Below are 24,177 nucleotides of genomic sequence, written 5' to 3' on the forward strand. Positions count from 1 at the left end.
ATGGGGTGTGCCCCTGTGGCCGGGAGGAGGACTTGGTTTGCAGATAAACTAGCTGGATGACTGAGGGTTTCTGTCATTTTGGTCTGAATGCTTGACATGGTAACAGACACATCCTTTCTTTGTGTCTGTCCTTTATTCTTACAAGTTGAGAGATGTAGTTGGGTTATGTGGCAGAGTTAGGAGAAAATGCACTGGCCCAGAAAAATGGAGTACTGGGCTTTAGTTCTGACTTGGGCCCATATTAACCCTGTAACTCTCTACGGACAAGTCAGTGAAGCTTTCTGAGTCTGAGTTTCCTCATCTCTAAAGTAAAGGCAATAATGCACCCTGATGACCTCACCAAATGGCTATGAGGATCCAGGGAGAGAACACCTGAAGAAGTGTGCTGTTGTTGCTACATTGGAACTACACCATTCTCTGTTAGAGGACAAATACTATCTAGATATTTGTACACATAAATGATCATTCTTGTAAATCAAAGCACCACATGTCTGTATTTCATGACTCAGTTCCATTTCAAAAGGACATTAATTTCAACCTGAACTCAATAATGTTTTCTTTACTCATTTTTAATTATCAATTTTTAAGCTTACAGTAAAGTACAGAAAATCATAGCTATTCCTGTACCTTCCTCATAGCTAAAGTGGTCATACCATTTTGCATCATTTCCTTCAGATTTTCTTGCAAACAAATGAAGTTTACAGATACTGCTGAAACCCCACCTTCCCATCCGTTTCTTCCCTTCTCTGAATGTTACTATTATCTTTAAGTTGGCATCTATCAGTCCCATGCATGCATGTGTTTGTCCTTTTATTACACATCAATTTTTCCATAATATATATAATTATAATATTTATTTTATATGTGTACATATATGATATATGCACACATATACGTATACTGTTGTTTTGGAGGATTTAAACTTGTACACAAATTATTTCATTCAGAAATAATGTTTTGGGAGATTCATCCGTGTTACACATATAGTTCTAGTTCATTTTAACTTGGAAAGAGAATGTGAGTTCTTATATTACTGTTTAAAAGGGTAAGTCTGGACAAATATTTAGTGGAGCAATTTGGAAATACAGAGTAAATTTCAGAGAATGTATGCCCTATGACCCAGAAATTTCACTTTTATACAAAATCTTTAGAAACTGTCACACGTGTGCAAAAAATGTGAATAAGGTTTTTGGTAGCTGTGATTTTAATAATGAAAACATGGAAGGAATCTAACTAGTGAAATGGACAAATGGTGCACTACTATATAACAGCTAAAATAGTATTTTAATAAAGCAGTGTATGGTTATCTTAGAAAAATGATCAAACTATTAAAAACATATACAAATAATACTTGAGAAATCTATATGTGAAAAATTACTTAATTTGAAATCTTATAAAGCAAAGTATATTCTCTTACACCTCACTCACTATAATTTTTAAATAATCTATTTTTGCTCTGAACCAGTGTATTGGGATTGGAAATTTATTTATTTGCTTATTCATTCATTCATTCATTCGTTCGTTCATTTGTTCATTTATTATGTTCAGTTAGCCAACATATAATACATAATTAGTGTATTGGGATTGAATGAGCTAACTACAGGAGAAAAATAAGATATCTCCGAAAGAGATGTGGGTTAGTAAATAGGCAAGATCTACTTTGCAATTTTATTTCAATGCTTTTATGTAATGCTGGATAGCAACTCCTTATACTATCTCAGTAAATCACAATCAAAGAAGTCCTTGAAATTAGTGTTATTTAGGGGTTCTCTGCTTTAAGAAAATCTGGCATATTAAAACATGGGCTTAAACATATATAGTAAATTGGGGATTTTCTAAAAGAGAGGGATACAAACACTTTTGGATAAGGACACTCACAATATCCTTAATATGACTCAATATACCAAATTTATTTTTTCATGCTTCAGGAATACATCTGTTGCATAAGAAGGAAAGGTACATCCATAATTTGAAAGGTAGTAATTTTAGTATTAAACAGTGATTGGCACGTAAGTATCACATATTAATAACTGTAGTGATAAACTCTATTGAAGATGAGGATAACCAGATTATTGCTATTGCTACTCACCCTTCTAAAGTCTCATAGTTGTAGTCAATCACAATATCTTCTTTTATTTGCATATCTTGCCATGTTTATCACTGTGAGGCTGACAGGATATTCTTTCAACTCATTCTGTAACTCTAATATATTATAAATCAGGTGATCATTAAAGTCAAACAGGGTTTAGTTTTGTGATTTGATTCTACTCAAGAATCACTGAGTGACCTTTTATTGTGAAACAGTTTTTCAGAGAGTATTGATTCTCCCGCTCTGTTAGGATGGTTTTTACCAGTCATTCAAACTGTTCACGTATATCCTAGATCCTGCCAATTATGCATTTCTGGGCACCATCTGAAATGAGAAGGGAGCAAGTGGGATGCAGGAGGAGGAAGGAAGGGCCATGTAGAATAGTTATAGAATCAAGTAACTCATGATGGGTCACAGCTGTGTTTATTTTGGCGGCTTCTTCTGCTGAAATTTGGAATACAAATTCTAGGTTTATTCCTGGAAGAACATTTTTCTCTCAACTGTATGCAAAGAAAGCAGGTGAGGGCAGCAAAACAAACTGTAATCTGAGATGAATTTCAGAATTGGAAAATTTAGAAGAAATGAGGAAGTGAGAAAGTTTTGCTGTAGTCTTCTTTCTGGTATGAAATATTATTTATCAGATGACTATGTCAGGTTCCAACTAACAGTGAGTGAAGATGAGATCGATGGCTAATGGCTGACAGCCTGCCATTTAGAGATTCGTAAATTGTTCCACCAGCCAAAAAGGGATTTAAACAATTCCTTTATTCATGCCTACTGATTAATTAAGACCTTGCTTAGCTTTTCTCTTGACCTTTAAAATTAATAATTTAGGTAATTTTTTTTTTACTATAAGAGTTAAATTATCCTACTTGACTGATTATATCATCAGGTTCATTAGAAGAATGACAAACCTCCAACTTCATCATAGGCTGCATAAATATTACAATTGAAGAACAAACAATGGCTCTATTACTCTCAAGAATTTATATTTTGAAGAGATGAAGTTTTATTTAATATAAGAATCCTTTAACCACACAATTTTCATTCTTAGCCACTTAGTTTGGTTTATGTTGAGATGAAATGACTAGTTGGAACTTTGCTTAATTTGAAAGTTTAGCATAATAGATTAGACTTACATACTCTCATATTGGAGTGCCTCTTATTACACTGTTAAATTAAACTTCTGTGGGGGCGCCTGGGCCTGGGTGGCTCAGTCGGATAAGCATCCAGCTCTTGATTTTGGCTGAAGTCATGATCTCAGGGTGGTCCATGCTCAGTGGGGAGTCTGCTCAAGATTGTTTTCCCCTCCCCATGCATTCTTGCTCTCTCTCTCTAAAATAAATAAATAAATCTTTAAAAAATTAAACTTCAGTGAGCAAAATAGTTAACATTTTTGGAATATTAACTGTGTTTCCATGCATCACACCTCACTTTTCATACATAATTATTCCTTATTTCTACTTCTGTATCTGTAAAATGAAGATAACTAGACCCATCTCAAAGGCTTGCTTGAGAATAAACACAATCATTTATAAAACACTTTGAACAGTAAACAATAAATGTAAGATATTAAAATCAGCTATTTTGATCATCAAAGCAGTTGTAAGTGATAGGCATTATTATTCCCATTTTTACCGTGCAGGTAGCTCACACAGCTAGGAACGGGCAACACTGAGATGCGAAAAATCCCAGTTATGTTTGATTTTAGAGTCTAATCCCTTATTTCATTCAAAAAGCTAGATAGCAATTTTTTTTTTTTTACTTTAACATATTACAAATTCTTCAAGCCCTGACATTAACAACTCCATCCCTATCCTCACTATCTTAGCTCTATCCAGGCCCATTCTCTCTTATTCAGGTTGGTTTTGTTTTGTTTTGTTTTGTTTTGTTTTGTTTTGTTTTGTTTTGGGGGGGTTTTGTTTGCTTTGAAGAAGATTTATAAGAGTTAGTTTGAGTTTCTCTTTTTAGAATGCAATGTCCGATTCTGAGGTTCTCAACCACAGTGCCAGTTGTTGGTGGGGGTGTAACAGGTAATTTAATTCAAAGCAGTAAAACAGTACAATAAAGAACTAACATTTACAAATGACTCTTTGAACATAAATTATAACAGATACAAGATTATCCATAAAACAACATCCCGTTCACTCCATTACAAACTTACGTGCTTTCTTGAGAGGGAAAACCGTCTCCTGGGAATCTTACGTAAACTGCAGACCTGTAATCCGCACACACCTTCGAGAGGGTCTTCCTTGCCATCATCCATCACGAGTGCTGAGTTGAAAGATGAGAAAGATGGAGAATGGCTGAGCAGACCACCCTTCAGCTAAACTTCCATAGAGGTTCTCTTCCCAATTTAACTGACCAGGTGAGGAAAAACCATTAATATACCTGGGATCATCAAATACCCTGTATGTTTGGGATCAAATGACATTTTGGCTCTTCTGTCATCTGACTTCATTGCTGCTTACCTGGTGTCAGCTCATTGTAGACGCACAACATCAACAACAGCAAAATGTTCCAGGTGGGATTCTAATATCAGAACTATAGGGGGAAATGTTAATAGCTGAGTTAACTAAAATAACTGTCTGAGAGGACTGATAAATTGCATATGTGCACTTTGTAGAAGGCTCAAGGTAAAAGAATGTTTAAGTGAAAGCTTTGTATTCATGAAAATCTAACAAGCAATCCAGAAAATCAGCCAATTTTTTTTATATTTTTGTACAAAGGTTAACCAAAACTCACATAATATTTAAGGCTTTTTATCCCAACTTCAGATCCTCTGAAACAAATTTCACTTGGTTTAACCTAAAAAAAAAAAAAGAAAAGAAAAGAAAAGCTGTTTTAGGCCTTTTTTTTTAAACTTTTGAAAAACAAGTACCAAATATTGCTATACCAGTTTTTCAAATGAAATACTGTCCAAGAATTAGTCATAAATTTCAAAATTTTTTAAGTAGGCAGTATTATAAATGCTATAGCTAAGAATTATTTTGTGTTTCATGCATATGGAGGGAAAAAAAAGAATATTGTAGACTTTTTTGATGTAGTCAATAAACTCTGTATTACATCACTATACATCACTATTAGGAGAATGTTCAACTAAGTTGTTAAATTCTTTCCACATTAGAAATTTTAGAATAATTTAAAACATTAAAGTTATAGAATAATTCGTAATAAATGCAATATTATTTTCTTGGCTGCTCTTCCTAATTTGTGTGTATTGTCCTAGATTGTTCTTTCAGAGGAAAGCCAGTATACAAACTAATGCCTTTTCAATGAAATGCATTATGAGGGTGAAAGTGAGGCCGATCAAGGATAAAATACTAAAATCTGTGTAGCAATGTGACGTGCTTCTCAGATAAAAGGTAGGAGCCAAATGCAGTCACCAATTCCATGCAGCTCAAGGGAAATAAAGGTGGGCATTCCTGAATTATTGGTCAAGCTCAAGGAAATACAGATTTCTTTTTTTTTTTTTTAATGAGTATATAAAAAGGTTTAGGAAACAGTGTTTTGCAAGTGATAAAAAAGTATTAAGTTCTTGGAATGTTGCAATAAATAGCTAAGGTTCACGTAGAGAAAGATGTGTTTTTGAATTTCAAGGAACAAAAACTCCCTTTGTTTTATTTCACTCCCTGTGGAAATACTTTAAGACTCAGCCCCAGGTCTGTGTGCAGCAATCAGATAAGTTTGGCTTTCGTTCCCCCATGTCCTCAGCACATGACTCATTCATGCAGAACACTGACAGACAAACAGATTCTCATTGTCAAGGAGTATACGTTACTCTACCCTTAGTTGCAATTGAAAAAAAAATGGTGACTTTACAATTAGATCAATTTCATAAAGCTATACTTTAGGCAGATCCAAGTAAAAAAATATTTATATTTACTATTTTTCCAACTGTTTAGCCTTATTATCTCTTTAGAATCAGTCTCGATTCCTTTTAAAAATACTTTACTAATCTTTCCCCTGCTCTCCATCCTTGTCATCCCTGACCTTCCCCAAGCCTATTAACTCTCCATTCAATCAGTCTCCTAACTGGAGTATTGTCCACCCCATCCTCTGTACAGCCACAGGAGTAGTCTGTCAGGGTGTAGATCTATCGCCGTCACCCCTTTGCCAGAGCCCCGCAGTGGCTACCCAGCCCAGCAGAGGACAAACTCTAATCAGGGCAGAGCACACTCCCTCTGCGAAGAAGCAGCCATCTCTCCATTTACTCTCCCCTAAAACTTTGGACTCTACCCCAGGATTCCTGAACTACTTCCAATGTCTTGCCCTTTGCATCCTCTGCCTTTGCCTGTGCTGCCCCTTAATGCCCATCCCCTTTCCTTTACTCTAATTTCTCCTTTAGACTCCACTCCTAAGTCATCTCCTCCAGATGTGGGTTGGGTGGCCCTTGTTTGTGAGCCCATGGCCTGGGCCTGTTTCCTTTACTGCACTTCCATGTTGCTTTGTAATTATTTAAGTGCCTGCCTCCCCCAGTAAATTAACTTGTCAGGGATAAGAACAATGTCATAACAATCCAACAAAACCAGAAGGACTGAAAATGTCTAGTTAAACTATTTCTTAAAAAATATTTTATTTGGCCAGAACCAAGGTACACAGACTTAAATTCTTGCAAAGAAGCATTTGCAAAGAAGCCAGTTCAGTCTATAAACTACCAAGTTCAGGCAGTTTAGATATAAGTCAGCATTTTTAAATATTCCTTCATTTGGTCTGATTTATAAAAGCATTTTTCTATTTATCCAGTTCTGTTTGTAATATGTGTGTTAATTTTCAGCTACATTGCAAGAATGTACATGGCCCTGCAAAGGAGGTAATTACCCAGGATGAGGACATTTGATATATTTGTTGTTCTTGTGGAACTTGTAAAACTACTCATTCGAAGAGATTTTCTCTTAAAATAAGATTTTAAACTAGGGCAAATTCAATAAATGGTTCACTTGTGGCTGCTTTTAAATACCAATATTTTGTACTCCATTTTTGTGTGCCTTAAAAAATATGGCCAAACCATACTTTTCTATAAAAATAAAACTGAATCTTACCTTACTTCCCTCTGAATACTGATAACTGCACATAAGGTGTTGTGTTTTTAAATTTTATTAATAGTGTCTATTCTAGCCTTGAGCTTCACATTTTTAGATATGTTTTCATTATCACAATTAGATTTGTGGGAAGATCATCTCCTATTTTCTTCCTTTTTTAAATGTATGCAACACAAATCTTTAGAAAAAATATTTCTTCTTATATTTATGTAACAATAGTGAAATTGTGTTAAATTTATCAAAACGATTTTTTTTTAATATCGGTAAGGAGCAAACTGAAATATTTGCAAGTCATTATTTAAAACTTTAAATACATTAACAACATGCATGTTCTTTTTATGTCTTTGTAAATTGCCCTGCTTCTCATTTGTCAGAGATTACCCAGTGGGAACCCTGTGGGGATGTCTGCAAGAGGTGCTTAATAAATTCTTTTAGGCAACTGCAATAATGACTTTCTTTGCTTCATACGATATACTTAGTGTTTTTACAAAACGTATAAATCACATAGAATGATGTATGCCAATATCAACTTTTAATTTAAGGGATTCCTTCCTAAAAAGAAGGGAACGTAAATATGAGTTTAAATTTTCTATATGTTTTGTTCTTGCCTTTATAAAGGTGGTCTTGGTTCTTCTGGAAAATAATTGTTGTATGTGGTGGAAAGTTATTTCCGTTCATATAAGATATTAAGTTTCCTCTTTGCTTAGAATGACCATTTCTGTCATTAGGAGTCTTTTTAAACATGGAAGGCTATTATTTGATCTTTTCGTATCTCAGACTTCTCGCTCTATTCTATTACCTATCTCTTGATTTGGTGATACTATATAAAACATGTTATTGCTTTCCCTTTTTCTTCCTCTACTCCATTTAATTTATTGCATTTAAAAGATGATTACCATGCTGTTGCATTAAATATAAACATTATTTATAGAGAAGATGTTACAGTTGAAGATTTTATTATGTCCCCTTAGTTCAGAAACAAAGAGAGGTGCTCCAATGCCCACACAATAGCCTCGCCCAGTCTTGAAGTTATTTCTGACTTGACTCTTTCTTGGTGTCTTTGCTTCAAATAAACTGAGTTAGTCAGTGTTTCTCCAATAACTTCTTTTCTGCCTCTCTGCCTTTGCTCAATCTATTTCTTCCACCTGATGTGATTTTCTCTCTTTTGAGCCCAAATCCCATTCACACCACTTCCCTTTACCACATACATGGTGACTTTCTTGATACTTGCATCCTCAGTGTCCTAAATAAGTACTTACTCCCTTTGATTTAGATGTAAGTTGTGAGGACAGATATCCTGGGTCAGTAGAATTCACTGCATGCCTATCAATCATCAGGAAGGTCAAACAGCAGAAGCTATAGCTAGAATATGTCTTGATATGGAATCCATTTACTCCTCTTGTCAGTGTTTGGTAATTGTGAAAAGGAAAGACATACTTTGCCAAGATATAGATGGTAGAATTGTCTCCCATAGATTAAAAGAAATACTAGCTGCTTCTCTGTGGAGACATATTTTTTGAGTAAGAAAATTTAAGTTAGAAAGAGGTTGCAGTGTTGAAGTGCATTTAATTGTGCAACTATTCTTAAAAATATACCTAGCGTTTTTACTGTCAACGTATTTTAAAAATAAAGCATAGCCAATAAGATAAATGAAAATTTGTGAGGCTTAATTTCCCCTCCTGTGGGAGTTTATGTCCCTTTAAAAAGTGAGGTGGAGGATGGGGGGAGATTTTCAAAGCAATTACCAGTTCTAATTTTTGACAGAAAAAGAGCTGTCAAATTTTTTTACTTTGGTTACTTCCATTTGAGAGCTAATTTGTTATATTGTTACGATGTTGACAGCCTCAAATTCCCTGAAATAAATGATCAAAGGAGGAAGTCTAGTATTAGATAAAAAACGTTATTCTTTTTGATACTGTTGTCTTACTCAAAAAAAAAAGAATTTTTGTGTGTGAAAAGTTAAATAAGAGAAAAATAGCAAACTGTTAAAATGAGGTATTACATTTGCATAAATTATTTTGAAAAAAGTTTTCAATAGATGTTTACTACATAAAGAGCTTGGTTAATTTACTTTGAAATTTTGGTTAAATAAGGCAGCAGAAATCAGAAATATTAAACATTATAAAATTAAATTTGGTTAAAGTGCCACTGATAGTGTAGTTGTATTTTCTCTTTTTAGAATGAATTATTGAGTGGTTCGAGAAAGAAGGACCTTATTGGCCCCTGTAAATCTGCCTATTACTGTCTTTCCTTTTATTAAAGCGGGAGCATTAAGATATTCTGAGTATAAAATGTGAACTGGAAAAGATGTTTTCTGTTTAAGTTTGAGAGATTCTCATAAAGTTAATATTTTATAAAATATCTTGTTATAAGTGAAATTTAAAAGATGTCTGTTTAAAGAACCAAAAAAGGATTTATTCATTCATCCATTAGACAGGTACTTGTTCTTTATCTTTGCCAGACACTGTGGTAGACACTCAGGTTGGAGAGATAAATTATAACTATCATTCCTTAGAGATTTGCAATACAAGGAGTGAAAATAAATATATAACCAAATAAATCCAGCAGAAATAATAAATGTTATGTAGATTATGTGTATGGAGTATAGTGGAAGCACAAAGATAGTGATCGTACTTGCCCATGGCCTTGTAATGGGTTCTCAAGTACATATTACATATGCTATAATATATTCATATGTATGCATATCTTTATAATTGCAAAAATTTGAGAACAAATGTTAATCTGTGTATGTGTACATATTCATATTTTCAATCAGTTTATGAATATCAGGCCATAATTGTTTCATATTTTTCCCATGCCCAAATAACTTCTTGATATTATACCAAACAAATGAGAAAGTGCATCAACTCCCATTAAGCAATAAATTCTTTATTTTAGTAAATTCCTAATGTGGCATACTAAACTGGTTCATGATGGCCTTGAAAGTATCAAAGTACCTTCCAAAAATATCTAAATTAAAACTAAGCCATAATTTAACTAAAAAGGAGAATGTAACTACTGCAAATGTTCATAAAAAGAAAAGTACAGAATAGTTTTTCTATAGTATTCCACATCATTAGTGATTATGAAGTATCATCTTTGTTCCTTTCTTGTCAAAAGAATAATACTTAAAACCATATGTAATAATCTTCTATGCACATTCATGTTCATAAACATGAAGACATCCACACCAACATAATTATCCTGCCTGTATTATACTTTCAGATATTTTAGGGAATATATATTAACTTAATTATTTCTTGGCGTCCATATCAGGGACACAGATGTCTATGTAGTAACATGGTCATATAAACTATGAGTGTGTGTGCATGTGCGTATACCCATTTAGACAGTTGGAAACCTAGGGTTTCCAAATGGAAGTGGCAATTCAACTTCATAAGTCCTTTTTAGATTTGTATGTATATTCACAAAGCCACCTGTTTCTTTTTAAAGTATTACCATTTCCATTACTAAATGTGAAATTTTGAGTCTCACAAATGTTGCCTATTCCACTAGAGAACCAGTTTTCATACCTTTTTAACAAATATCAAGGTACAAAGCCTAATTAAATTAATATACATCAGTATCAATTTATATCAATAATAAAACTGTTCTGTATGTGATCATTCTTCCTCTACCTGCAGGCATTTTCCAGCTTTTGATTGTGTGTGTGTGTGTGTGTGTGTGTGTGTGTGTTTATCTCAGAATTTTAAAAAATGGCATCATTTGGATACAGTAGGAAATGAAATAAAGTTTATATTTATCAATTGAAATGAATATTATTGAAAAACATCCAGAAATAGTCCTTGAGATAAATTATAGCTAAGATAAAATGCTTAAGAATGTTCAGTTTATTCCATGATCCTTGAATCTCCTGGAATTTAAATTATACATTAACCTGAAAATAGTTAATCAAGCACAGAATAGAAACTAGATACCAATTAAAAATTTTATATGTATATGTTTAATTGTCCAGCAGCTATAAAACTTCTTAATAAAATCTGAATCAAAAAAAATCTTTTCCTGCTAGCACTCCAGTGCAGGTGGACAAGTGTTCAGTGTCCATGCCTGGCATGGCATTTACTCAATCAGCTAGGACAGTCAAAAGTCTGACTCGGAACTTTTACCCAAAATCAGCTCCAAAACTGTAGTTCTTCTTGGTTTCAGATTCAGACCTTCCCCTCCATTTCTCTCTTATCAGTCCTAAAGCTGCTGTCCCTACCCTTGGTGAGTCTTATCATCTGATGTTAAACTGCTCATCTCTTCCAATTCCAGCCACAGTTTTTAAGAAACCCACCTCCTGCTTAGCCACACCTTCTATTTTCCCTCCATTGACATCCTGTCATATTTCCAAAGTAACTGCCTTCTGTAAGCTCTTAAATAATTCTCTTCACCCTTTATTTATTTCTTTGGTTTCTCTCATACTCTTTTCACCCCGATTTTACATTGGACATGAAGTGTACTTTCCTCTTAATTTTGTCTTTCCGAATCTTATCCAGTCTTCAGAGCTCATGCCATGTCATGCCTTCCAGAAATTTCACCCATGGATCCCCCTCTGGGTAATCCCTAAATCTCTGAAATATTTATTAGCATACAGGGCATGTAGAACTAGTGATAAATGTTTTCTGTTGTACTCTAGTGATATTATCTCTGTAACATGGACTCACTTTTTAAGAGAAGGAACCATGTCTTACTCTTCTTTTAATCCCCCTTAGAACACAAAAAGATGCATCGGGCACTCAAGAAATATTTATTGAGTAGATTACAAAGGTCATTATGAAACTTTAAGGCAGTAGTTTTCAATCAGGGGCACTTTGGGACATTTGGCAATGTCTGAAGACATTTTTTAGTTGTTACAATTGGGAGGGAAGTCCTACTGGCATCTAGTGAGTGGAAGCCAGGGATTCTGCCAAACATTCTAACAGTGCAGGGGAACACAACAAGGAGTTATCACAACCCCCCAAATATTAGTAGTGCTGAAGTTAAGAAATCCTGCCAAAATAGATGTTATATTTCACAGTAAATAATCTAGGACCTTACATATTTCCTCAAAAGGAAGAACCTTCAGGGATTCAGCTATGGAATGCCATTATATGCATTTCTTCTCTTTCTTCCTGCTACTAATGGAAGATCAAATAAATGCTCCAGGTATAGCCAGAGGTGATTTAAAAACTAGTTCTTTAAATCCTCACATGGCTACCACACAATAAAATCAAACATAAACTGAGTCTACACTGTATTTATCAAAACATGGAGAGGGACTACCTTGATCCTTTGATAAAAACTTTCTTCCTAAATTGTCTGTGATCTGTGTTCCTCAGCAGTTCCTGCCCTTTCTTATTCATATTACCTTCTGTAATAAGGTTGTTTCTGTCAACGTATATTTTGATGTTTAAATTTTAATTACAACTAAGTGGAGAAGTATTTATAAATTTGATTTTTTTGCACATAGTAACACATTTCATATGTATTAAGATATGAAATTAAAGGGAGGGCAGAAAAAAATTGAGAAAAAATTTTGAAACATAAAAAGGAAAATTCTTTTAGATTTCATGTCTTAAAGACATGAAATTATTTGGAATTTTACCCTATTGCAGGGAGAGAAAGTTAGATTTGAATTTTTTAAACAAATACTTTTTTCCCCAAACTTTCTTCTAGATGGAGGGACAAATCATAGTAGCAAAAGTATAGTTTCTCTTTTGGCTCAGGTACTTTTCCATAAGTAATTGAGTTCCTACCAGGATATTTTGGAAGAGAAAGGATGCAGTTCTCTAAGGAATTGCAATTATTACATATATAGTTTCTATTGTTGCACCTATTTTTGACACATTCCAAAATAATATATTATCTAAATATAATATTGATCAGTTTTTCTCCCTTTTAAAATTCTCTAAAAATAAAGCGAGCAAAGAGAAAATTACTTGGTCTGGAGTAGAAGTCATTCTAAATGTGTGCTTTTATTGCCTTGTTTTTAAGACCTTTATTTCAATCCGTACAAAACATCCAAATAATTTAGTCGTGGAATCCCATTCACTGACAAAGTAAAAGACCATCCAAATAAATAATAATCTGGGATTACGCTTGGTCCTTGGAAAGGAAATATTTCTAGAAATAAAAATACTGTTCTTCTCTTTTTCCTGTAATTTTCATAGCACTCTGATGGCAGTTTTATGGCCACTAACAGAGATTTGGCCCAGAAAACCACGTTTAAACTGAGGGTGCACCCCTGCTAAATCAAAATGAATTGTGAAACAGCTAGAAATGCCACAGCTTCTCTTCATGTTCTGCAAATTGTTTCAAGATGTTTTCTATAAACTTGCACTACTTTTGCTTTTATATTTTTACTCATTCATTCAGCAAATATTTACTAAGAACATACCAGGTACCAGCCACTAGTCTTAAGTCCTCAGTCACTGATGAGCATAGCACACATTCTTCCTGTTTGACAGGGATTACAGTCTTGTAGGGCAAGTAGACAAAAATGAAATAATCATACAAATATGGGGCGCCTGGGTGGCTCAGTCATTAATTGTCTGCCTTTGGCTCAGATCATGATCCCAGGGTCCTGGGATCGAGCCCCACATCAGGCTCCTTGCTCAGCGGGAAGCCTGCTTCTCCCTCTCCCACTCCCCCTGCTTGTGTTCCCTCTCTCGCTGTCTCTCTCTCTCTCTAATAAATAAATAAAATCTTTAAAAAAAAAAAGAATCAAACAAATAAGCATTTTTTATTCTTTCAAAAAAACATGTATCGAGTGCCTCCAGTGTTCTGGACCTGTTCTAGAGTTGGAGGATACAGTGCCAAAACCTAGGAAGCTTACATTCTGACAGGCAAAAAGACAGCAAGCAAATAAAAGTAGATAGACAGATATTATCATGGCAGGTGTTACTAAGACAAAAATGAAGTTATATAAGGGCATAGAAGATTTTGGGAGTTGGGGTAATATGTTTATAGGTGTAGTGGTCAGGAAATATCTTAACAGAGATCTGAATGAAGAGAGGGAATGAGTCATGAGAAGAGAATTCCAGGCAGGAAGTGTCTGACATATTAGGGAATCAGCAGGGGAAATGCGGTGAGTGACAGAGAGTGGTAGAAGATGAGGTCAGAGAGATAGGAAGGGGCCAGATCTTTTACATGGCAAACAGCTTTGGTTACTACAAACTGGGCAAAGTGCTTTGTAACAAACACAATTATTAAAAGAACAGATATCTGGAAGCCTAACCTAACCTGGGGAATTAAAGGAGGCTTCATTTGGGGACTGAATTGTGTCCCTCCAAATTCATATGTTGAAGCCTTAACCCCCCATGTGACCATAATTGAAGATAAGGCCTTGAAAGAGATAATCAGGTGGTAAATGAAGTGGATGGGTGAGATCCTAATCCAATAGGAATAAGAAGAGATATGAGAATAGGAAGAGATACCAGGGATCCATGCACACAGACAAAAGGCCATGTTAGGATTTCGTGAGAAGGTGGCTGGCCATTTGCAAGCCAAGGAGAGATGCCTCAGGAAAAAACAAAACCTGCCAACACCTTGACTTGGACATCAGCCTCCAGAACTGTGGGAAAATAAATTTATATTATTTAAGCCACTCAGTCTGTAATGTTTTGTTATGGAAGCAGTAGGAGACTTATACAGTTTCCCTGAATAGGTGGCCTTTGGGCTGAAAACTGAAGGATGTATAGGAGTTAACCACTTGAGGTAGCATAAGGCAACAGTATGTGCAAGGGCCCTACATTTGAAAAGCACATAGTGTGTTTGAGATTCTGAAGGCCCATTGGCTGAAGCTCCAAGAGCAAAGATAAGAGCAGTACATGGAGAGATGAAAGAGGTTGAGGGAAGCCAAATCATACAAGGTCTGGTAGGCTTTGTAACGGACTTTGGCCTTTATCTTAAAGGGGCTGATATGATTTTTAAAAAAAAGACATTTTTAAGCATCATTAGGCTGTGGAAAATTGATTGGAATAGGGAAAGATTGAGTGAGGAGAGAATCACTCCAAAGGTTCCAGAGAGATGAAGTAGACTGGACTGGAAAGGAGGCAACAAAGATGGAGAGAAGTGAATTGATATTTGTGGATGAAGTTGACAGGACAAGGATTACTTCTATATCTCTGGGTCTTGCAGATGAAAGTTGATACCACTCTTGAGATGGGGAACACTGAATTCATAATTTTATCTCCAAACCTAATCAGTTCCATTTTGGTCATGTTGAATTTGAGATGCTTCTAAAATATCCAAGTGGAGAATGAGTAAGTGGATAAATCTGGAGCTCAGAGAACAGATGGAAGCTGGAGATATAAGCTTGGGGTTCACCAGCATATATATAGTAATTGAAACCTGCTATAGTTTCAGTTCTCTAGAGACAGGGATTTTATTTGTTTTGTTTGCTGATGTATCCCAGGTGCATGGAAAAATGCTGACATATAGGAGGCACTCAATACATGTTTGTTGAATGAATGAATGGATAATCTAGGGAGAGCATTTCATATGAAAAGAGAAACAGATCTAGAATGAAACCTTGAAGAATGGCAGCATTCATAGGCTGGGCAGAACTTACAGAGAAACAACAAAGGAACACTGAGAGACAGGAAGAGAATCTGTCAAGTCTGAGGTACATGAAGCCAGGGGAAAAGAGTGTTTCAAGAAGAAAGGTGGGTTTATCCTCTGGAGCGAGTGGCATGCAGCAGCAAATCTAGCCTATGAATGAGCGCTTCTGAATCCTAATGACTAGAAGGGCTTTAAAATACTTGAATTTATTTATCCCTGTTGTCACTCTTTGGATCAAAGAAGATTTGATTGCTTATGTGCAAGATTTACCTCAGATAATAACAGTCTCTTAGAACCACATCTCCGACATATTCCCAGCATGGGTGTGTATGTAATTACATCATCATTCTTTGCATTAAATTATGATCTTAACGACACTTGGAAATAACGTATTCAAGTAATAGAACACCAATAGCTTTTCTTGACAAGTCCACTTGAAGTCTTCTCTCTGTATGAAAGCTCAACCACTTTTTGCCTTACTATCTCCTTCCCTCCCTCTTTTTATTTCACTCTGTGCTTCCCTACACTCTGCATAACAAAGAATTTACTAGATTCATGCATAACCACATGATGAGTCATAATTAAGATTTGAATAAATGATAAAAATAATTTTATTTCACCACCTGTGTACCATCCACAAAAAGATAGACTGATTAATTAATTTCCAAGGTCATGAGTATAATGTGTCTAATCCTAGCTATTCTCATATAGATTCTCTGCCTTGCAGAAGAGCTATATGAAACCCTCTGGGGACATTTCTCATACTCATGAGCATAGTTTTTTTATAACTAAATTGGGGGTTACAGACTTCAATTTAGAGATCAAAAATATTCAGCAGAAAATCCTGCCTCTCCATTTCATCTGAATGGCCTCTTCCTTGAGGTAGATAACCCACTTGACTTTTACATGTTATTATCTGCAATGGAAAGAATAAGGAGAAAAGTCATTAATTGTCCTTGTTTTAGATCTCAACTATAGACTGTAAATATTTAGTTTAAGGAATACTTCTCCTTCTTTCTCCCTGCTTTATTTTTCTTCAGTACACTTATCCTACTTGAAATTTTATTATATGTTTATTACTTTATTTGGTCTTGGATTATCTTCCAGTAGAAGATAATGTACATGAGAACAAGAACCTTGTCTCTCTCATATTTGCTGCATCCTCACTCTTAAAACGATGCCTGACATATTGTAGGAGCTCAGTAATATTTACAGAATGAAAAAATAAACAGATGCTTAAAGCCTGATGGTGGAGGTAGATATAAAATGTTGGTTGAGTTTGCAATTTAGTATGAAATGCAATTCCTGATATTAAGTCATGCGTTTGAAATCCAGGCAAACATTTTGGCTTGTTAACATTTTTAACCGACTTGCCCGAAGTGTCAGCCCTACATTTGATGTTTCCACATGAAGATCCAAAAGGGGCTTTGAACTCAAAGTATCCCAAACACCATTTTTTTTTGTTTTCTACCCCCACCACAACCTCACACCCCCTTCTCCTCAAGTCCTTTCTTATCACCTCTACCTGCTCCTTTGAGTTATAAAGCACCTCTCTCTTCTTCAGATATCCAACCAATCACAAAATTCTGTGAATTCTGCCTTTATGTTTTTTTTATGTCCACCTTCCAAGCCACTTAACCCCTGTCCTGATTCATTGGATAACTCCCTTTTTCTGATAATTGCAATGCCTTCTAAGGTCTCCTGGTGCCTCTACTCTCCCTTTTGACTCCTCAATATTACATATTCCATATATTCCACACCTAAGTAATGTGAATATTAATTAATAAACATCAATTAAGTTTCTTTAGTGTCTATTCTAGGCTCAAGAATAGTCTAAGGCCAAATGAGGCTCTTTGTCTTACAGAAGGATGTAAAGACTAGATATGCTCATGTCACTGTCCTCAAAAATGTTTGAAGACTTCCCATTTACAGTGAGTAAAGCTTAATCCCTTAAAATGATATTCCCAAACTCTTGCCTTTCTAGTTTTATCTCACATCCTTCCTATGACCCTAACATAAATATTCTATGTACCTCCTGTGCTGTTTCCAGAAGGGATATGCACTTCCATCCTGAGTTGTGTCTTTCTTCATCTCATCCCTCTAACTGGAATGAGTTCGTCTTCCCCTTATACATGTGATAAAATCCTATTCATTCTTAGACGCCTAACTCAAATGTCTGCTCACCTGTGAGCTCTTGTCCACTACCACAAGAAGGATTAAATCATTTCTGTTTGCTCACAGACTTCATTTATTCCTCTATAAGTATACTTACATCTGCTGTGGAGTAGGTTCCGAGCACCTTAAAGACATATAAGTGCTCCTGCTGAGTCCATTTTGTTGTTGTTGTTGTTGTTGTTGTTTAAGGCCTCTTACTAGTCAGCCTTAATTTCTCTACCTATCTGAGATTTCAAGTTCATATCAAATAATGTATTTCTAAAGAGTTCCTGGATTCCCTCCAGTATGTTCAATAAAGTGCTAGCCACAATTGTGCAATGCTGCAGTAACTGTGCTCAGTTTCTCTAAAGTTCTCAGTCCTTGAGCTGTAGCGTGAGGAGCTTTTTATAGCCCATTTGGTAGGAAGGCTTATACCATCTTCAGAGTTCAAAATAGAAATGGATCCCCCACTAAACTTAACAGGACCCTCATAGAATGTCCTATGCAATGTAGTTGAATGCTTTCCATTTTTTCTCTGTTGTAGCTCAGAAGCAGTTGCTTGTGTACTTTATGCCTGATATTGTGTGGTTACATAAAAATCCCTTTTTGTCATAAATATGGATAGTGTTAACCTTGGATATTATTTGGTAGCTACTGTGATTCCACTAATGACCATCAGATTCAGAGCTTGTCAACTGATATATGTCAGAATGCCATATACTGGCTAATTTCCGTCAGTTTCTAAATGATAACTGTTAATATCAAGGCAGTTCAAAAATAGCAAAAACTTGATTTCCCCTTAATATCCTGAGAATCATATTCATGGGCACCAGGGAGTCTGGGCAATAAATCTGATGGATTTTTGCCGTCATATTTAGAATAAACAAATTAATGCTAGAAACAGTTTTCTAACAGGAGATAATAAAGGAAATGGGCAAACACAAATAAATGTAACAAAGAGGAAAAATACAATCTCTGTGAGCAGATTAATTGCGTTGTAAATTAGATGGAACTTTTTAAATGTGGGCAAGAGTTTTGAAATTATACAATTTAGCTAAATAACGTAGTATTTGTTCTTATCATTAAATAATTGTCTTTATGTTGGGGCCAAAATTGATGTTTAAATATGTTTTATGACAAAGAAGTGTCTGCCAAATTATTTACTAGTGAGTATTTCTTTAATTGGACTGAGGTAAGTGAGAGTGTGATTCCTCCCTAAAGTGGCCAATTTCATGCAGGCCATTGCAGGGTGGGTGTGAAGATTAACTCCCATCTCTGTACCTACCAGTGAGATCATTAAAGAACACATGTGGTTCTGGTAGCACGCAAACTGGCCGGTATCTGGATGTGTTCACAGTACAACCAGGTTCTCCCAAATCCCCAGGCTAAATCCCTTGAGGCTCACACATTCACCTTGCAGATTTTGGCTGTTAATCAGTTACAATCTTGTATATTGTAGGCTTTCAATAAATCTTTGCCCTTTGATTATTACAAAGGCTTTCTTTTTAGAGAAGTTCAGATAAGAACCTGAAACATAGGATGGAATGGGTGATAAGCAGAAGAAGGCAATTCTAAATTATGCTGGATCAACTCCTGCCCACACATGGTAGTGAGCCTCTTTGGTACCTCACTAAAATGTAAAGAGGATAAACCCTCTTCCTGGCTGAGACCACGTACTGGCTTAATAGTGTATGTAATTTACTTTTTTGGATTTTTTAATAAAAATTGTATACATTTGTACTCATTTCAGCAGCGTATATTCTAAAATTAGAATGATATAGAAAAGTTAGCATTCACAAGGTTGACATGAAAATTTGTGAAGCACTCCATAGTTTTATAGGAAATATAGTTAATAATATGTAACAGCTTTGTATGGTGACCAATGGTAGCTAGATTTATCTTGGTGATCATTTTGTAATGTATATAAATGTTGAGTCACTATGGTGTACACCTGGAACTAGTATTATATATGTCAACTACACTTCAATTTAAAAAAGAGATCTCATGAACAATAGGTGTTCAAGAGTTCCTTTCCTTAAGATTTTGTGAATCAGATTTTGTGAGGTTGAACCAAATAATTTCAGAGTACAGTGCCTAACTTATTCTTCTCAAATAATCCACATAAAATACAGTATTGTTAAATAAATTATGTTTTTAGATCAAAAATTATGTATTTAAGATGTGTAACATGATGTTTTGATATACATATATACATAGTGAAATGAATACTATAGTCAAGATAATTAACATATCCATCTTACTTTTCTGTGTGTGTGTGTGTGGTGAGAGCACCTAAGATTTACTCTTAACAAATTTCCAGTATACAATACTGTGTTGTTAATTATAGACACCATACTATACATTAGAGCTCTAGTACTTATTCATCCTACAGAACTGCTTACTTTGAAATACAGACATATCCAAATTAAAAAAGGGAAATCAATTATAAGAGGACATTTATAAAATATTTTTAAAATAATATTTGGTTTCATGCTATCATATTTTAATGATAAATCTAATACTATGAAATTCTAATGATATCTCATACTGAGGTCTTAAAAAGAATAATTATTTCACAGTATCTGAATATCCTCATAGTGTCTAAATTTTTCGAGTCTTGAGAAATCTTGTATCTAAAAATAATTTTCCTCTATAGCATATATCGAAATTCAGAAGTTCACGATTGATGTTTGTGGTATAATTACTTTTATATTGTTACATGTAAAACCATTAAAATATATTTGAGATCGTAATTGAGCACCTATTTTTTTTTAAAGATTTTATTTATTTGAGAGAGAGAGGGAGATAGCAAGAGAGCACAAGCAGGAAGGAGAGGGAGAAGCGGGCTCCCTGCTCATCAGGGAACCCCATGTGGGGCTTGATCCCAGGACCCTGAGATCATGACCTGAGCCGAAGGCAGGCACTTAACCGACTGTGCCACCCAGGCACCCCTGAGCACCTATTTTAAGTCAATAAGAACTCTTGAACAGTTTGTTAAGGATGAAATACAGTGAGAACATTTGTCTTATAACATTAAAGTCCACATCCAAAAACAGTATGTGTATCATAAAAAATAATGCAGTGGATTTTATGGTTTTTTTTTAAGTTTTGAAAAGTAGATAATTTTCACATAGGAAGTATGTCATATGATTTATAACAGATTAAAAGCTGATAAATTCATTTTAATTTTCTCACACAATAGTGCTCAAATTTAAAACTTTTGTGGTCTTAAACGTTCCATATCTTTTCTGATCTTTAATGCAAACATTTTTATAACATATGCACACATATTTATAATAACTTAGGACAATAATTTTATGAATGTCACCTGATAAATGAAACCTCTATTCTAAAGAACTCTTAAATGATATTTAAATATCAAGAAGCCTTATTATTGGGGGTTTGGCATAAACAAATAGATAACAAACTATATATGTCTATTTGTAAGAAAGACCTAAAAATTAAAGGAAGTGATATAAAGAATTCATTGTGGGGGAAAGAAAATTGTAAGTTGAATTTAAAGAACTAGACCAGATCAAACACGGGTTAATTCTTCCTTTCCTATAGACCGTCTAGGGGACATAGTTCCTATTATATTTTAAATTTTAATACATTTTATTGGCTTGTGGATTATTTTAGCTCTTTATTAAAATAATGTTTCACTTCTAAATATGTAATTTTGAAAGGTTTGCTGCAATGTCCTATGTCTGATTTCTTTAGAGAAAAAATAACATAATAATAAGGTGGTGAAATAAAATTATTCTTTTAGGAATGCATCTTTATTTATTTTTTTATTTTTTTTTATTTTTTTTTTAATTTTATTTTATTATATTGTGTTAATCACCATACAGTACATCCCCAGATTCCGATGTAAAGTTTGATGCTTCATTAGTTGCGTATAACACCCAGTGCACCATGCAATACGTGCCCTCCCTACTACCCATCACCAGGCTATCCCCTTCCCCCACCCCCTCCCCTCTGAAGTCCTCAGTTTGCCTCTCACAGTCCATAGTCTCTCATGTTTCAAGGAATGCATCTTTAAAGGATAAGATATTGAGATTCAAAAATACATACGTTTCAATAACACAGTGTGAGTTGATCTTAACAATAGCTACCATAATAAATTCTCTAGTTCTTCAAATGGTATTGCTGTTGTTCACAATTATTTTAGAGCTTTTCTTTTGGAGTTGCCTTGATTATTTATATTGCTTATCATAAGGGACTCCAAATGTCCTTCTACAGCCTCCCAAAATAAAATTCATTCTTTGAGTATATTTAAAAGAATGGAACAACACAGTTCCAAAGGAGATTAAAAAGTAGTTTTGAAATACTTAAAAGGTTGCTCATGAGAGTAAATGTATTACCTCACAGAATAACTGTTTTATAAAGGAAATAGATTATTTGGATGTATAAGATACAGTATGTGTGTGTAGTCACATGTTTTTATTCATTTATTTACTTATGAATGAACTACCATAGTAGTGTGTAAAACTATTCTTAGCATCAAGGAAATATTTAAAATGTTTCCCTTTGTTTTAAGTTGTTTTTGGGGGGTGCTTTTGTTTTTGCTTTGCTCAGTTGAATATTCATTTGGCTCTTTTGCAATGCCAAAAGCAGGTGAAACCCCGCTTTAGAGGCTTCTCCATGGTCTTTAATTGTTAATCCCAGTAGAAGCTTTACTTTTTGCAAATCAGTTCTGGGCACCACCTTTTGTAAAGGCTGGGTCTATAGCCTCAAGATTAAATTTATTTTCACATTTTTATGACATAAATAAGACCGCATCTTTTTGGTTGGCTGGTATATGGCTGTCATAATATCCAGTATATAATAGGAGTTCAGTTACTGTCTGCTGAGTGGGTGTCAGATGTCAGACACACACCTTGTCATTTTTAGGTCTCCTAAAAATGTTATTTGAAAGACATGTTCAACTTTGGTGAGACAAGAGAAAAGCATATCTTAACAAAAGCAGTCTTTAGAGAAGAGAGTGCAGGGGAGCTTATCCATAAAACATATAAACCTCTTGTTCTAGTTTAGCCACTGTTTCCCCAGTGCCATCTCAAAGAAGCAATTTAAATTCACTTCTGCATTTTATCAACACAGCGTTTATTAAACACCTACTATAAGCTGAAGAGTGTTCTAGGGACTGGGAAAATTGCTGTAAACAAAATAGAGCTCCCATGGAGTTTGCATTTTAGGGGGGGCGAATGATGATTCTTGAAGATATTGTAATGTATTTGTGAGGATTGTTTCTGATTATTGACAAAATGTAAGTAATGATCCCAATGTAGTGAGGTCTCACTGGTATAACTTGGTGAGCTTCATAAACTGTATCACAAAAAAAGAGTGCTGCTTACCCAGTTTGAGCAAATACAGACAATTCGAATGCCTAGCACGTAATGTTGTTTCACCAATGTTGTAATAGTTTGCTTAAGATGAATGGTTGACCACCTTGAACTTCCCAGGAGTTACCAAATAATGTCTTCATTGGGAAATCATTCTTGGATGACATATGCTTTTAGAAAATAGCACATGTGCAATGTTAGTATAGGAACACTTATTTTTGGTACAATCTTTAATAAAGACTGCAGGCTTTGGACTTTTTATCTTAGCATTAGCCACATATTTAAAGAGTGAGGGACACAGTATCACCTGAGTCCTTAACTTAGAATCCATTTCCTTGAGGCTGCCTCTAGATATTTTAATGTGCATTTAAACCACAGAAATAAAAACTGGGTGAATACTTTTGTTCATGCATTCATGAATGAGTTTCTCTAAAAACATGAAAAATACTCCTAGTACTTAGAAGGTGTTTGAAAATTTTTTGAAGACCACTTGTTCAGTAGATATTCACTTTGCTTTTAGTACAGTAGTACCAACAGTAGCTAGAGTGCTGCCTTGGAGTCATCCCTGGCATGACCTTCCATGACTGCCTTTCTCGAAAATATCACACTGCCAATCATTACCCATAAATGTCTAGAGTGCAAAGACTGTGTTTCATATGTGCACCCATTCTGACCCCTACAGCCACCCCAAAACATACACAATGCCTCGCGCATGGAGTACCTGTACGTTTTTACTAATTGGCTTTAGCTGAGAGCTGTGAAGAGCCCTCTTCCTTGCTTTACATTGCTAAAAATTTCCCTTGAGTAGCTTCCCTGAGAAACTGAGGTTGCCCTGGCAGCCAGCATTTGCTTTTTTTTTTTCTTCTCAATTCCTTTTGATAGCCATGATCTTATAAAAGAGTTCCTCTCAACTGATCTCTAAGAGAGTTTGAATAGTTATGTTGTGAACGTGGGCCTCATCCTTCACTGGTCTGCCTACTCTGCTTGCCACTTTTCCATCAGCAGT

General features: G+C 34.9%; 1 protein-coding gene and 1 pseudogene across 1 annotated transcript in view; both read left to right on the forward strand.

Annotated features, from left to right (window-relative positions):
• Window positions 1-24,177, forward strand: part of KCNQ5 (potassium voltage-gated channel subfamily Q member 5) — a 502,936-nt gene that overhangs the window by 66,476 nt on the left and 412,283 nt on the right.
• On the forward strand, window positions 19,569-19,665 carry LOC117797204 (annotated as a pseudogene).

This window comes from Ailuropoda melanoleuca, chromosome 19 (assembly GCF_002007445.2).
Source record: "Ailuropoda melanoleuca isolate Jingjing chromosome 19, ASM200744v2, whole genome shotgun sequence".
Classification (NCBI taxonomy): Eukaryota; Metazoa; Chordata; class Mammalia; order Carnivora; family Ursidae; genus Ailuropoda; species Ailuropoda melanoleuca.